At 38.4% G+C, this 18,027-nt stretch overlaps 1 long non-coding RNA gene across 1 annotated transcript; it reads left to right on the top strand.

The window, feature by feature from the left end:
• The first annotated feature begins 1,662 nt into the window (after positions 1 to 1,662).
• On the top strand, positions 1,663 to 2,407 carry LOC104093313 (uncharacterized). The gene is made up of 2 exons (XR_685632.3): positions 1,663 to 1,840; positions 1,920 to 2,407. It is a non-coding gene; the product is annotated as an uncharacterized lncRNA (long non-coding RNA).
• Positions 2,408 to 18,027: the final 15,620 nt, after the last annotated feature.

Here is an 18,027-nt window from a genome sequence, read left to right as displayed (position 1 = left end):
TTTATATCAAACACAGAATTTAAAATTGAATAATTTGTGAAATGCTCAATGATTATGTAGCCCATTCTTTTCCAGTTTATAGCCAGGTATTGGATAAGCCATCACTATAAAAGAATGATCGGACCACTTATCTAGGAGGATAATTATACCACTTAATAGTTATAAAATTATATTTCTATACTCCCCCGTTTCAAAAAGATTTTTTTGGTTTGACTCTGCACAACCTTTAATAAAGAAGGGAAGACTTTTGAAAAATGTGGTTTTAAATAAACCATAGCATTTGTGTGATTGTAAAAATTTTGAAACTTGTAGTCTGAAACCTGTCATAGTATTTGTATGGCTATAAACACTTCATATTAAGGAAATATTGAAATGTGCATATTTTTTGAAACAAACTAATAGGTGTCAATCTTTTTGAAACAGATGGAGTACATTATATGCTTATATAAAAATATAGTTTTTTCATGGTTTTTTTGGTTAATTAAAACTAATATTTATTTCCTTCGTAATAAAGTAAAATTTATATAACTTCATCATATTTATGTATTAAAATCTTATAAATACTAGAGTCCTTTTCTGGTAAATAAGGGAAGCTCATGTTTTTTGATTAAAATTGTCTTTAATATCTATCATTGTAAATTTATATTAATTTAACTTTGGAAATACCTATTTTTAAAATCTTATAAAAATAAAATAGTAGCGTAAAATAGAGTTCAACTTAACGTGAAAAAGAAAAGCAAGCAATGACCTTGCTTGTAAAGTTATTTTCTTATTAATATATATATATATATATATATATATATATATATATATATATATATAAGAGGCACTACATGGTGTCTTACCAGTAATTTAATAGTTTTCATGGACTTTCCTATGATCGAAAATACGTTTTACTTTAGCTAAATTAATTTGGCAAAAGTAATTATGGCTTTGAAAAATCAAGAAGTCATTAATTAATATATTTTCAAATATATCCTTGATCCAATAAATGATCTACAAAATCCGAGGATATTCAAAGAGTAATTTAAGAAGATATAAAGGATAATGTTATTAAATTATTTTCTTAATAAGTGTGGCAAAAACTTAGAAGCACTTATTTTGAACGAGAGATAGCATCATCTAAGGAACTATCCATAACTATTTTAAAAACTTGACATTATAAGTAAAATTTTATATTAGAAATGTAAATAAATTAAGAAGAAAATTTACACATACTAATTAATACAACCTAAACATAGTGTTATTGGGCCAGGAGCAGCATGGGCTATCCCTTGCTAGTCCAGAAAATAAATCGTTTGTCAATGCAAAATTTTTAAGAAAAATAACACTGTATAGCCGCTGTAAAAATAATAGCCGAACAAATGTATAAAATTTATATATTTATTGTATTTATATACAATCTGTATGTTATATACAAAAATTATACAAGTTTTATATACTTTTTCGGCTACCAAATATAAATAATTTCTGGCACGGGTTAAAAGTGATAATACCCCAAATCTTTACACAAGTTGTGAATATTTTACAGAAAGGTTTTCCATAAAGTACAAATTGCGTAGAGCAAAGTATAATTCGTAAAGTAGCTGATTGTGTATTAATATAGATGCCACATGTGTTCTAATCCATGGGATACAACCATTGGCAGCGAATGCTTAAAGTATAGCTTCATTTTTATGGCCAAGACCAAGGACACAGGAAAAGAGAAAGTGGGGTCCACCAAAGGCAAATCTTTTAATACCACAAAATAGATTTTTTGAGCTCATTCTCATGTTTCACTCTCACTTCGAACCATAGATCCATAGCTCCATATCTAACTCTTCTCTCCTCCATCTTCAAGGTAAGTGTTCCTAAAATCAACCATGGTTATTCCTTTGTCAACTACGTGATTCTAACATCAACCTTTTGTCGTACTATAGTGAATGAAATGATTTTGTCCAAGAATTCAAGTGAAGAACTTCCAGGGTTCTATCAACAAGGCAAGATATCTTCTTCTAAGCTATGACACAGATTCATATGAGTATTTCTAGTATGTTTTATTGTGAGAACTCACGGGGCGGTGATCGAAAGTCGCGAGTCCAAGTTTTGCTATTGGTTTGAGATGGTTAGGAGTTGTTTTATATGTTGAGACATATTAGTTTGCCTCATAAGATGTTTAGTTTGTTGTTGTGAGCTATCAGAGAGGAAGGGTGTGATGAAACACCGTTGTGAAATAACCTTGGAACTTTACGCTCGTTAAGTGTTCGACAAATTGTCTAAATGGTTGGATCATGTATTAGGTTGTTGACATGAATTCCTATTATCTCTATTGTTATAGGTTGAAGATGCAAATAAGTATTCTGATCGTTGTAATACGCTAAGGATTGGAATCGAAGTATATAATGGCTATATCATTCTATGTTCTTTTGGCATGACTCATATGTTTCCACCTAAATGAGATTCAAAAGAATGAAATGTCATGAATCTTCATATCGTATACCTAACATTCAAAGATTCCCCTCATTGGTTGCGTTCTTATCATGTTGGACCTTCATAAGAGGTTATAGACCCCTTTCCCTTAAATCGAGATGTTAGGTCGCTTAATTCGAGACATTCATGTTATATGTGTTAGTTAGTTCCTCTGTAAGTCCGAATCCAAACCAGGTTTTATTTGATATGAGGTTATTTACCATTACTGAGTTTGGTAATGGGCAGTTATTGTGGTCGGAGATGTTGCTATAGGCATATGAGCGAAGGGTTATGTCGTTTGGTTATACGTTGCGAATATATTTATGATCTTTTGCAGTTGGTTTGGGTCGATATAGTGTTTATATGTGAGAATCGAGCCTTTGGAGGAGGCCAGGATATTGAAATTTGGCTCTAAGGCTTATCGATTAAGGTTGAAGGAATAATAATCAATCGAGATTGTATTGACGGGCTTATATGGATTGAGGCGACGTGGGATTACCCGTGGGTATATGTATGGTGAGCTTATACATTGATCTGATGGCTCTGGAGCGACTCTTGGCACGTTCAAGGACGAATATTTGTTTAATAGAGGGAGCATGTAACGACCCGATCGGTTGTTTTGTGTTTTTGATCCCACATTTCCCTTTTTGAATCTTCCCGCATGTGTATTTATGGTTACGTTACTTGGGGGATGACTGGTTTGGTTCCGGGGAGGTTCTTGGATTGATTCGGAATGCTTGATTCTTAGTTTGGAAGTTTCGGTTGGAAGTATTGACCAAGGTTTGACTTTTATGAAACGACCCTGGAATGGTGTTTTGATAGTTCAAATAGGTTCGTATGGTAATTTTGGACCTAGGGATATGCTCGGAATTGAATTCGGGGGTTCCTAGGATGATTTGACTCATTTCACTGAAAGTTAGCAATTTGAAGGTTTAGAATTTTTCTAAGTTTGACCATGGGTTGACTTTATGACTATCGGGTTCTACTTTTGGTTTCGGCACTTGGAATATGTCTGTTTTGTCATTTGGAACTTGTGTGCAAAGTTTGGTTTTATTCCACGTTGGTTTGGTTGGAATTAGACGCTTGGTTGTGATTTTAAAGATTCTTGAGTTTCAATGTGAATTTCATGTGTTTTGGTATTTGTTTGTGGTTACGGATGTTATTTTCATTTTTTTAGCTTGCAAACCAGTTCGTATGATATTTTTAGACTTGTATGGAAGTCTGGTGTGGAGAACCAGGGGCCCGGGTGAGTTACTGATGTTTTTCGGACCATTGGGATTGAGTTTCAGTTTGCTGGTGCTTGGCTGGTGTTGCAGGTCTCGCAACCAGTTCGCATTTGCGGTGACCGTATTTGCGATGGAGTTATCGCAAGTGCGGCGGAGGGCTTAGGGTGCCAGGCTTCACAAATGCAAAGCTAGCCTCGCATTTGCGATGGGGAGCAGGGCTGAGGCAGGCCACATTTTTGCGATACCCATCTCGCATTTGCGTTTTTTGATAGGGTTCGCTTTTACTAGAGAAGGGTCGCATTTGCGATAGTCATATTAGCGAACCCAAGGTCTCAAATACGACTTCTGCAACTGGGCATATATTTGAAATTGCAGGACTTAGTCTCACTTTATAACATTTTTGAGATTCAGAGCTCGATGGGAGGTGATTTTACGAGGTGATTTTCATACAAAGCTATTGGCTAAGTGATTTTGAATCCATTTTGATATTATATCACGATTCATTATGATATTTAATATCTAAATCATGAGATACAAAGTGAAATTTTTTGGATTTTTTACTATGTTTTGAAAAATAAAAATTTTGGGATTTGAGAGTCGAATTGGACTCAGATTTGAAAACCAAACACATATTTGGACTCATGGCATTATGGGTAATCGAGATCAACCCTCGACTCCGTTTTGACCGTGCGGGCCGGGTTTTTCTTTTGTTGACTTTTTGGGAATTGTGTAAAGATCATAACTTTATTAATCAAAATTGGTTTCTCTTGCATTGTTTGATATTATTAGTCATTTTTGGCTAGATTTTAGACGAGCAGAGGTAAATTTTAAACGAAAAGCAGTTTTAGAGTATTAATTTGGGCTAATCGAGGTAAGTATCTTGCGTAACTTTGGGTGGGGGTGTGCATTAGGATTTGGCTTAATTGCTTATTTGTGATGTGTGAAATCACGTGACAAGGGGTGACGAGTGTGTACATGGTCATACGTGTAATTGATCATGCCCAACTATGCCTTATAAAAAGGACTAAGCGGTCGCTGCAAATATAATCCGGTTCAAGTCTAGAGTCGAATCCCACAGGGAACTAACCTATTTACTACAACTTTTAACAATGCTAATGATAAGCTCAGACAATTTTCGGATGCAAGATTTTTAATAGAGCATAAGTGGAATTTATTTATCTAAAGAAAAATGACAACAAAATAGCAATAATCAAGAATAAGGTTGAATTCAAAGGTAAAAGGATCTAGGGCTATTGATTTCCCCAATCACCGGACTAATTTCTGACACGTTAGCTATAATCTCACCGTAATACTATATGAGGATTATGAGTTCCGGGCTACCGTAATTACCTCTCGATCAATTACGATAGTTTACTAGAAGCATCCTCTCGAGCTACTCTAGTTAACAATTTATGCAACTCAGAATTATCCCACCAAAGCTTCATTATCTCTAACCCCGATTTTAAATTCAAGTAATTAATCTTTTAACTTACCTGAAAGTGGTGTTGTTCAACAACAATCTAACCAAGGGTTCTTTTTCAAGCAACACAAGGTAACTAGACATGATTAATCAAGGGCCCTTTCAATTAATCACAATACAACACATAGTTGAACAATCATAGAATAAGAGCGGCTCAATTATATCTAAACATAGTCAAAACTTCATCCAACAATTGGTTCCCTCAACCCTAGATGATGGGTTTAGCTACTCACACTAATGGATAAAAATTCACTATAACAATTCATAATAAACAATAAAAGTAAGAAGAAGAAGATGAAAGCTCTTAGGAAATTCTTCGTCTTCTCCCTCTTGTTCTTGCCTCCAAAATCTCCTAAAAACAGCTCTCCTTCTATTCTGGGCAAATTAGACTTCATATAGGTTTAGGTTAGTCGCATTAGAAATTACATAATTGACCCTGAGTTGTTGGCCTCCGTCCGCCCGTCCGCGGCCGCGGATTTGACCGCGGATCCGGCCGCGGATTTCAGCCAGTGTTCTGCCTCCAGTGCGCGGTGCAATTCGCGGTCAACTCTGCGGCCTCGCACCTGGAGGGGACCTCTTCACTTGCTTTTCTCGCTCCTTTTCAACCGGCTAACCTTCGATTGGCCTTCCACACTCCATATTGACTCCAAAACACTCTTTAGCTTCCTCCTAGCTCGGAGTGGCTCCTGCAAAGCATAAAATTCTTTATTAGAGCATATAGTTATCTTTTAGCATTCAAATATCAATAAAGTGCGGCTAAATTAGAGTATAAATAGTGTCTAAATTTCATAAATATAGCCTACTATCAACACCCCACACTTAAACCATTGCTCGTCCCCGAGCAATCAAACCACACTCTACAGAGGCCTAACTTCACTGAGCGACTTCCCTAACTTGTCACACCAAGAATATTTCACATAGTTTGAGTATACATTAGTGTAACATCTACATCTCAAGAGTAGGCTCCCGCGAGCCACGCAATATTCCTAACCGGCTTAATTACTCTATTCAGAGGTCCAGACTTACCTCTCCTTCGTGAATCAAGTACCTGCTCATTACAAAAGAGACTCATTCCACAATCAATAAAAATTCACGCACACTGAGGAACTTCAAAAAAAACAGAATTCACTCACCCTCAGAAATGATATTTTTGTGCCACGGAAAATGCTCCATAGGCTTGCCCGTAGTGTACTACTCTACTAATTGAGCTTGTTCAGTCTCGGATCAAGTAGGACTTTATTTGGCTGTAATATAGGCTGCAGGTCGAGTAGGATATATTTGGATATAATAGTGACTACACCTCCCCAAGCACTTTAATACATATATTCTATAATCAAGCCCACACTTAAATTAAATCAATATTTCCACCTTCAACACCACGTAAATTACCCCACACTTCTTTGAGCACAATCACCTTAAAAGCCACCACAGAATATTACTAATCAACATGATACACTATTAACACATGATACATTTTTTTTTTCAACAAGGTGCACCTTTCTCCTGATTTTTCTAGTTCCACTCAAAAGCCCCACCAACTACCCCACGCTTTATCCTTTACAGATTCATAGTAATTCAACTGCTTACGAGAGGTAAAGGGTTCAAAAAGATGGTCAATTCAAACAAGGGATAAGGCTTGTAATGTGGTTGCCAAGGAAACAGGATTACAGGCTCAACGGGTTAACTACGATACATAACAAATAGGTGGGTGGAATATGTATATATATGGTTCAATAAAGAAATGCCTATATCACTTCCCACACTAAACAAGACTACTATTTTGCTTTGCAGACACACATGGCAAGTTCTTGGCATCAAATGTCATGCACAGAACCCAACAAGCCTCACACACACATGGCACATGAATCACTCCAGATCGGATCATCAAACACTTAGATCAGAGTACTTAAGCCAAATTAAGAATATACAGTTTAAGGCATTCTTACAAGAGTCAATAAATGGGCCTAAGCGTCACATTAAGTACCTGCTATATTCAAGGAATTACGAAGTTAAGAGATCCTATTCTAATCCTGCCCATAGCCCATAAGTTCCTAACTAAAAAATAAAAACTAACTACACCAGTTCAAATGAAACCCTTGGAAAAGAACCGTGGTTTAAAGAAAAACCAAGGGAGAATGGATACACTACTACAAAAGAAAATCCACGTTCACCGCACCATTTTTAACTTTTAAATTTTTTTTCTTTCTTTCGACTTTAGTCTCTCAAGAAACCCATCGAATGATATCCATCGTCGGGACAAGTCAAAAATGATTTATGTAAATAAACTACGAAACTATTCTACATACAACATACAACAAAGTATCCCCCGCCCCACACTTAAAAAGATGGCATGTCCCCATGTCATACAAAATAAAGTAATGCGAGGTAAAGGAACTTCCCTGGTAGATCAGCCTTAATCGGAGACAGTGCCAGGGTCGAGATGACATGCCCTCCCTAGTGCATGTAGCCAGCCCATGATTTACATCTCTGACTTCACATTTTGGGTGGCTAAGGCATCAACTCTAGCCCCCAATTCTGTGACGGAAGTGCGCAGCCCTGCCATATCCTGTTCTAAGGCTGTCATCCATGTACTCCGTCTGACCTGGGATGGTCCTTTAGCCGCTGCAGCTTGTTCCTATGGGGGTGAGGTAGGTCCAACCTCCTCCTGCCTTTCATCGCCCTCCTCCGGCGCATCAGAATCGTCACTATGAGTTGCCCCAGGTACCACCGGGTCTTTCCCGATGGTCACTTTATCTGGCCGAAACTTTGCTTCTTTCTTCACCATGCCATCCGTATTTGGGTTCTCAGGCACCCTTGCTGCCCGGCACTATCTAGTGACCAGAGAGGTGAAAAAGAACCTATACCTCTTCAGTGGAGAACGGACGAACATCTCAGACTGAATAACCTTGGACACATCAAAATTGTGGTCATTCACGAAGCACCAGATCAAGGCAGCTCTCGGACCATTTACCTCTGTGGTGTTGTGGGACGGTAGCAAGCGTTTGTTAATGATATGCAACCGACACTTTTCTTCAAAAGTGAGTGTGGTAGAGTGTAGTTTCGATCCCAGCACAACCCACACTACCTCTTTGTCTGGTACACAGATAGTTCTGAAAAACCTGTTCCATGTGATGGGTTCTCGCTTGTAAGTATCATAGAATTCCTCCTCCCCATTGAATACAGGCAATCGATACACTCTCCTGATGGTTTCTATCGAGGTATCCACCCTCGTGTGTCGCACAGTGCATATTATATCCTCATGTTCAAGGCAGTTGGCATAGAACTCCCAGATAAGCATCAAGTTACCCTCCTCCGGCTCTTCGAAAATGTTGTCCAACCTGCGCCTGATCAACTCCCGATACATATTAGGGCACTTATCCTGGAGGGACGCCCTGTCAATATCCCTTTCCGGTATAGGTTGTCTAGTGGCCTTCAAACTAAAATGGTCTTGGGCAGCTCTGGAGACAAACCTGGTACGATCAAACTGAGCTGCACTGGCCGGTGAACGTGCCCGGGATGAACCTCCATGACCACTTGACGAGGTTCTGGTGGTGCGTCTCTTCTTTGAAGGTGTCATGGTACCTACACAACTAACACTACTATCAGTAATCAGCGGAATATGGGAACCAATGGCGGTTACTCAAACTTCACTCGCACAATTGGTCAGAATATACATTCAAACTCATTATGGCAATTCAACAAACACTTAAGGTGCATATACCCCCCAAGTTACCCAAAGCCCCAATTAAACATCCATTCCTCACAAACTCACCAATGTCTTCCCTAATTCAACCAAATCTATTAGCCTCACATGCCATGTATATACTACAATCCTAAATTAAGACAAGAGTACCCATGATTCTACTATCCTACACATAAAATAGCAAAGGAAAATAATGGGAAAAATAAAAAAATAAAAAACAAAAAAAATACTAAGAAAGAGGAATAGAATCATGTTACTTACTTGGAGATCTTGGGAGGAACAAAGATTGAGGATTGGTTGAGTGGAGAAGAGGAGGAAGGATAAGTAGCTTTGTTGATGAGAGGAATTTTGAGGGAGAGGGAGAGGGGGCGTGTGTTTTTTTTTAGGGGAAGGGGGAAGGGTTTTAGGTTTTGTTAAGGGGGAGGTTCAGAAGAAGTGGGGGAGTGGGCGGTTGGGGGGGGGGGGGTTAAGTAAAAAAAACTAATTAATAGTAATAAAAAGAAAAGAAGAGAAAAACAAATAATAACAAATTCTGAACCTGGTACCGCCTCATCCGCGGTCGATCGCGTCCAATCTGCGGCCGTGGAAGAGGAACAGTGAGGGGGACAAAATTCGCGCCCCAATCTGCGGTCAAGTCCGCGGGCGCGGACTTGCGACAGTGAAGGCAGTAAAATCCGCGGTCCAATTCGCGAGCGCGGGGGGGGGGGGAGGGGACAGTGGTTTGTGCAAAATTTGCGGCCTACTCCGCGGTCCAATCCGCGGTCGCGGATATCGATCTCCATCAAATATTTGTCTTTTTCGTACTTTTACCTATCTCCGGGTTAATTTCGACCCCCGAATCCTTCTGATGCGCATAATTTTATCTCTGCACATTAGTAGATCAGTCAATGCCGTTCAAAATCAATTACGAAAATAAGAGTAAAGAAAAATAATAGGTTGCCTCCCAAAAAGCGCCTGAGTTAACGTCGCGGCATGACGATTTACAACAAACCATGGGTTGCCTCCCAGGAAACGCCTGATTTAACATCGCGGCACGACAGAGGCTTTCATTATTACTCTTCGCTCGCGTATTGGGGCGCTTCCAAAGTTATCACTACTCTATCCCCTTTTTCTTCGACCATTCCAAGGTAATGTTTCAACCTTTTCCCATTTACCATGAACTTATTTGTCCCATCTTCGGATTCAATTTCTATAGCTCCATTTGAGAACACTTGCACCACTCTGAAGGGTCCTGACCATCGGGACTTCAACTTACCCGGAAACAATCTCAATCTCGAGTTGAATAATAACACTAGATCTCCGGGTTTGAAGTTCCGATCTAGAATGTGCTTATCATGCATCATTTTCATCTTTTCTTTGTACAATCTTGCATTCTCAAATGCATGGAACCTGAATTCCTCGAGTTCATGTAACTCAGTGACTCTGCTGGTGCCTGCAGTCTCCATATCCAAATTCAACTGCCTCAGTGCCCAAAGGGCTTTATGTTCGAGCTCTACCAGAAGATGGCATGCTTTTCCAAACACCAACTTGTATGGTGACATACCAATTGGAGTTTTAAATGCTGTGCAGTACGCCCATAATGCATCATCCAGCTTCTTTACCCAATCAGTTCTTGTCGCATTCACTGTCTTGGTCAGGACACTTTTGATTTCCCTGTTGGACACTTCAACTTGCCCGCTCGTCTGTGGGTGGTAAGGTATGGCTACCTTATGGCAAACTCCATACTTTTCCAATAGCCGTGCAAACGCTCTATTGCAAAAATGGGTTCCACCTTCACTGATTATAGCTCTCGGGGTGCCAAAACGTGTGAAGATGTTTTTCTTTAGGAAGTCTGTCACCCCTTTTGTATCATTGGTTGGGAGAGCCACCGCTTTGACCCATTTGGAGACATAGTTAACTACTACCAATATGTATTTGTTACCATACGAGCTAACGAAAGGCCCCATAAAGTCAATCCCCCACATTTCAAAAACCTCCACCTCTTGAATTGTGGTCATCGGCATCTCGTGACGTCGAGATATGTTGCCTGTCCTTTGGCACTCATCGCAACGTTTTACCCAAGCATGGGCATCCTTGAACAGAGTTCTCCAATACAACCCCGATTCCAACACTTTTGCTGCTGTCTGGATTCCTCCAAAGTGTCCACCATATGGTGAAGCATGGCAAGCCTGCAAAACAAACGGTTGATCTTTCTCGGGGATACACCTACGGATCATGTTATCTACACATATTCTAAAAAGTAAAGGTTCATCCCAACAATAAGATCGACAATCGCAAAAGAACTTTTTCTTTTGAATTAAAGAGAGTTCATAAGGTACAATACCGCTTGCTAAATAGTTAGTAATATCAACATATCATGGCGTCTCCTCCATTGTCACAGCGAGTAACTGTTCATCCGGGAATGTCTTTGTTATATCTTCAACCTCCATCTTCTTTTCAGCTCCTTCCAACCTTGAGTGGTGGTCTTCCACTTGATTGTCCGTCCCTTTTCTATCATGGATTTCCAGATCGAATTCTTGTAGTAAACGAACCCTGCGGATTAGGCGTGGCTTTGACTCTTTCTTTGCTATCAAGTACCTAATTGTTGCATGGTCAGTATAAATAATAACTTTTGAACCAATTAAGTATGACCTGAATTGTTGAAGGCAAACACTACAACCAACATTTTCTTTTCCGTTACGGTGTAATTGAGCCGTGCACCGCTGATCGTCCTGCTTGCATAGTAAATTGGGTGCATCATCTTGTCTTTTCGCTGCCCCAAGACTGCTCCTATAGCATAATCACTGGCATCGCACATGAGCTCGAACGGTTGCTCCTAGTTGGGTGCAACAATGATGGGTGCAGTTACCAGTCTCTTCTTCAGCTAAACTATTCCTTGTTGTACCATAAAATGTCACTTTTCCCAATTCAGCACCAAATTTGTCTCCACACATCTTTTGAGCACTCTTCTTAAATTGTGAAGACAATCTTCGAATGAATCCCCCACCATGGAGAAATCATCCATAATGTCTTCAACCATATCAGTGAAAATTGGGTAACATGCACCACTAAAATGTTGCCGGCGTATTGCAAAGTCCAAAAGGCATTCTCCGAAAGGCAAAGATGCCATACAGACAAGTGAAGGATGTTTTCTCTCTGTCTTCAGGGGCTATTGAGATCTGATTGTACCCATAATATCCATCCAAGAAACAGAAGTGAGACTGCCCAGCTAACTTGTCAGCATTTGGTCAATGAAAGGCAAGGGGAAATGGTCCTTCCGGGTGGCTGTGTTCAATTTCCGATAGTCCATGAAAATCTACCACCCCGTGACTGTACGAGTCGAGATCAACTCATTATTCTCATTTTGTACGACCGTCATTCCTCCTTTTTTCGGCACACACTGAACAGGGCTGACCCAGTTGCTGTCAAAGATGGGGAAGATGATACCCGCATCCAGCCACTTGATCACTTCCTTCTTCACCACCTCTTTCATATTTAGGTTCAGCCGTCGTTGATTCTCTCTGGAAGGTATATGCCCCTCTTCCAAGAGAATCTTGTGCATACAAAAGGCTGGGCTGATACCTTTTATGTCTGCTATGGTCCAACCAATGGCAGTCTTACATTCTTGTAACACCTGCTAGAGTTGCTCTACCTGCACAGCTAGCAAACCAGATGATAAAATAACAGGCAAAGTAGAATTAGGCCCTAAGAAAGCATACCTGAGGTGAGCTGGAAGCGGTTTCAGGTCTAACTGTGGTGGATCCTCTATTGATGGTTTTGCTGGTGGTGTTGCTCTTTCTTCTAAGCATAGGGGCTCGAACTGAGGTTCCCTTTTCCAGAACCCTTGACCCTCGAGAACCATGACCCACTCCGCCAGCCCATCACCATAGATGTTGTTGTGGGTCTTCGATGTATGACCCAGAGAACAGTCCCTTATTCTGCAACAGGTGCAGCATGTTGTTGGTAATCTGGAATGTCTCCGCTTGTATCTGAGGAACAGCAATGACGGTGGCCAGGTTATCAGCAGTTGGTTGTACCCAGTCATAAAGAGCATCTTCCGGCACAAGAGGTGCCACCACTCTTTTGTTTGGGTCAACATGATCATTCCGATTGTTTCCGTTGACGTCGTCCACGTTGTCCATTTCACTTTCGAGTTGGTCTTTTTGTTTTAATTGTTTGTTCTTCTTGTTGGCCCGATTCAATGCCCTGATGTTTCTCCACACCCTTTCTCCTCCAAAACTTCATAAAAACTGTAGCAAAATAGACAACCCAACAGCAACACAAAACAGTCCACTACAAGTTGAACAACTTGAACTCACGGCTTCCGATCACCGTATCGGGAGGTCTTACAATTATAGAATGAAATTCTATACTGTTATAGAATAAAAATGGATGAAAGAGAACAATATACTTACCTTATTTTGTGAATATCTCAGTTCCTATCTTGGTTCTTCAACCCTTAGGTTCCCCCCCCTCCCCAGCTAGAACTTAAAAAGAAGAGAAAATCATTTAGGGTTATGTGTTGAATTCTTTGCAGAAGTTTGCAGGGGGATATCTCGCATGTTTGAGGTATGTTTGGATCATCCCTTAATGAGTGGAATATATAGAGGAAATAAGACCTTAAAAGGGCTCTTTGGCTGACCCTAACTAGCCCTTTTTTGGGCATATTTGGTCCTTTCATTTAAGTAGGTGACACACCTACTTGCCACCTATGCAGTCTGCGCAATCTCGCAAAAATATAAATATCTGTCTACTCCGATTTAATGCGCTAGAAACTAGACTTATAGATATTCAATTTGGTAGGTGGATAATCCCGTAATTCCAAGTATATTGGTGGAAAAGCACAACTACAATTTACCTAATGTTTAGCATATTTGAATGTAACTTGTGACGACTTTCATCGACTTTTGTTCCACAACTCGCTTGACGTCAAAACTTAATACATGACTATCATAAGACTAAAATAACTCATAACAAAAACCTTTTATCATGTTAAGCACCCTAGTCTCACCCCAAAGGTACGGAATATAACATTCCCAACATGTCTACTTTCGACGAAACCTATTTTCTTCAATTCATCTAGCTTCTGAACCTTCTAACCCTCTTGGTACTTGTTGTTCATGATCTTAAATATTTGTAACCTCCAATGTAACATGATTAATTTATTTATATACTTTCAAATATGATATCATTTTTGAGGTTACATCAATTGACTTACAACATACTCTTACGTATAAAAATATGGGGTGTAACATCATTCCCCCCTTAGGAACATTGATCCTCGAATGTTGACTATTGTGCTTATCATTCTCATAACTTATAGCTCGTACCAATACCTTAATAGTGCCTATCACGCCCCATTGTCTTGCGAAAGTGAGTTTCAACGTGTGACAACTCTTTTAAATGGGTATTAAAAGAGAAGAGTCGCCACCTAACAATTGTTTAGGTGCGTTAGGGCACCTATTTGCAAATAACTCTGTTTTAAATAATCTGTCACCAAAGATCCTCAAATTACCTAAAAGAGAAAGGGTTAGGCGCTCTTCAAAGTCCACAACTGTGGGTTCCGACCGAATTTTACGTTATGTGGGGATTATTGAATTATAGTTATCCTATGTGATCATATTAGTTAAAGAATAATAAGTGATCTAAATTTACAATACAAACAAGTTGCACGTAGGAAAAGAAAGAGGATTATTAAATAATTGATATAAGATATGGTCTAGTTTAATCTAAGTTCAAACATGCATACAAACGACAACTGTGGGGGATCCTAAGTTTTATAGCCTAAAGGATAACCCCATGCAACATAATAATACTTTGCAACTCCCTTGAAAGGTAAGGGTTGCTCATATTATTCAGCAGGTGACCCTATTTTGCACTAATCAAAACAAGATTCAACTTGTGGTTTCTCTGTTGATAAAAGAGAGTCGCCACCTAATATTTAAAGGTATACTAGGGTACCTATTTAAGTACAAAGTCACATTTTTATTAGTCTGCTAACCGGTGACATTATGGGTAAGGGTTTTTGTTCTTCTAAGAAGAAGGTATTAGACACCCCTTAAAATCTACCTGGGGTAGCTCCATAGGACTTAGACTACATTAGGGATCAATTATTTATACTATGCCATAATAAACATTAAAGAGTACATCTTACTATATACCTAAGGGACAATTAACTGAGCGTGAAATTGTTTGAAGGGATGTGAATTTATGAAAGAGTTTAAAGATATGCTGGTGGATATAATTGAAAGAGTTTTTAAAATATTTGTGTAGATGGTTGATATTTATAAAGCATGTGAAAAGAGGTTAAGTCATAAAACACTTGGTTTAGAGAATGATTGCATAGGTAACTCTAAGAGATGTTTGTAAAAACGTGAGCCTAATATATACCTTGATCTTTAAAACTTGAAGAAAAGCGGTCTTTTGAAAATCCATTTGGGGTGGTAGTACTTCACCTTTTATGAAAATTCTGATTTGCCTCTTTGATGATTAAGCTTGGGATTTAAATCTGATTTCCATTTGAAAATGGGGCTGTTATTTTTCGCTGGGTTTGTGTTTCAAAATCTTTGAGACGAGAAGGTGAGATAAAATATAGTAATGATTTAAACAAATTGCAATTAGCGAAACATGGACTAGTTACTAGCTAATTCTTTTAGTCCTATGTTTTTAGGGGGACTTGCCTAAGTTTTATATGATATTAAAGCATAAAATAAAGCAGGTAATCCAATATATGAGTGTTATATACATAAAAACAAAGATGCAACAAAGCAACAAGGTAGTAGATTAAAGGTAACGAGGCAGTAAACTAAATTAACGAAACAGTAAACAATAGTAAAGGAATTTAGAAGGAAAGGACTGGACTCTGGAAATTGGGCCACAAGAAGGCAGGCCCAATAGTAAAAGGACGACATCAGCTGACTCCGGACTCCGAATAATGCAACAGTACTGGGTTTGGGCCTGAGTTCCTTAGGAACTCAGCATATCCAAACAAAGGTACATGTCCAAAAAAAAAGAAAATCATTAGATATATGTTCATATATTCAACCATACATCAGATATACAAATAGATGACAGAAGCAAAAATGTAATAAACTATCAATTCTATAATGCTATGAGGAAACCTATACTAATGTGGTGGTTATACATGGAAAATAATTTACATTGAAAACCTTTCATTGTCATTAAACACTAAACTCCTAGAGAACCAAAAGTGTCAATGAATTAAGGGCTAATGAGGGAGTTCTACCCATGGTCAATGCCTCCTTTGAATCCCTCGACACTTCAAAGTTCCTAAGGAACTCAAGGCCCAGGGCAATGCTTGTGCCGGGGAGAGCAGCCCAACCTAGAGTTAAAATCCACTCCCAATTACCCCTAACCATTAACGACTTATTTTTCCTTATGAGTTTAAGTACCAATGAGGCCCTTTCAATGTAAACTAAATCCTCTAATATCCCCTACCACATAAGTATACTTTCCCTTCTATCAAAATAACATAAGGGTGCACAAACAATTCTACATTTTTCTACCACCAGATGAACAATCCACATGTTGGGTGAATTTGAAAGTCAGACTTTCGAGCACATATAGGAGAGAAACAGAAACATTATAACATACTGTTAAAGGTCTAAACATCAGGATAAAACACATTCAAAGGGAAGGTAAAGAATACAACGTTCATGTGTGCAACAACACAAGAAACATAGATACTCCTGCCGTGGAAAATTAATTATGAGTTGATTAGTTTATGTATTGCCATTAGAACATGCATAGATTGATCACACTGCTTGGATTTCCTTAGAACCATCAACAAGAATTTAAAAAAACAATCACACCAAACAGCGTCTTAGGTGTTATCAGACGTATCCGAACATAATCAGGATTCTTAATAAGACTACAAATTTTAGATTCAACATGGAGTTCCTAAAGATGCTTAACAGAATCACTCTCATAATTGTATTAACTTTAAACAAATCATTATGCTAAGGTAATAGCAATAAAGAACTTATCACAAGATTAAAGAATCGGATTCAGTTTCAGCTTAGCAAGAAAAAGAGGACTGAGTATAGTTTCAAAGCAAAAGCATGGAATCGTGCAGACAATCAGGGATATATGCAATGTTCAATCAGTTATACATAGACACTTCAGGTGAGGTTGTGATCTTATACAAACATGGTAGATTTACATGTTATGGAATCAAATTAGCCATGTCATGAAGGGAAGGGGTTGTAGACAAGGAAAGTATTATACCAAAAACAAGTTTAACTCAGGTGTATAGTCTAAATTAGTATCTAGATATGAAGTAATCATACATAGCTTTAAAACTTATCATTTAATTATAACAAAAATGATTATGACATGTTTTTATGGAAGACAACTTAATGATAACTGAATGTAAGCTTCATAAAGTCAGCATTGTCATAAAAGAGATTAAAGACAAGAGAGTGCTATATCATACAGGTTTTTCTCAAACAGGTAACTGAAGGCTTTATCTAAACATGAAACAGTGTGTTCAGCTTAACAACAGTTACCAGTCACCTATAACAAATATGATTATGACTTACTGTTATGAAAAAGGATGACTTAATCTTAGCAGAATATGAACAACATAGTTATTGATATTCATGAAAAAAGGAAAGTTCAACAAGACTGTTTCAACAGATGCAACCAATAATTAAATATAATTATGAGAATGTCATAGTGATAGCCCAGAAGTTGCCTTCCGAGTTAGCAGATACAAGTATAGAGAAGGAAAGCATCTAAACACTTAGATTTTTCATGCTCTGGTTAAATGGTGGATGACATGAACTTATGAACTTTCAGGTTTATCTCAGTTTGGATTATCAAACAATAAACTCGACCACAAGACAAACAGAATGCAGGGAAACAGTATGTAGAGGTAAAGAGCATGACATAATCATCAATGAAAGACTATGAAGTTTAGGTAAACATGAGCAGTCATTCAAGGCACATTACAGCTTAATCATACAGACTGTTTAGACTCAGAAATGAAAGTCATTAGGAGTCACATAACAGCTTGATCAACATTAATTAAAGACTTAGAGGCATGACCAATGATCATAAGCAGACACCATCTTATCATAAACATGAAATAACATTTCTATACTAGTTATAAGCATAAAACATGACTATAGTTCACAGAAGGCAACAAGCGTATTCATAATGTTCAAATA

This window comes from Nicotiana tomentosiformis, chromosome 8 (assembly GCF_000390325.3).
Source record: "Nicotiana tomentosiformis chromosome 8, ASM39032v3, whole genome shotgun sequence".
NCBI classification, from domain to species: domain Eukaryota; kingdom Viridiplantae; phylum Streptophyta; class Magnoliopsida; order Solanales; family Solanaceae; genus Nicotiana; species Nicotiana tomentosiformis.
This window is presented reverse-complemented; position numbering and strand designations above follow the sequence as displayed.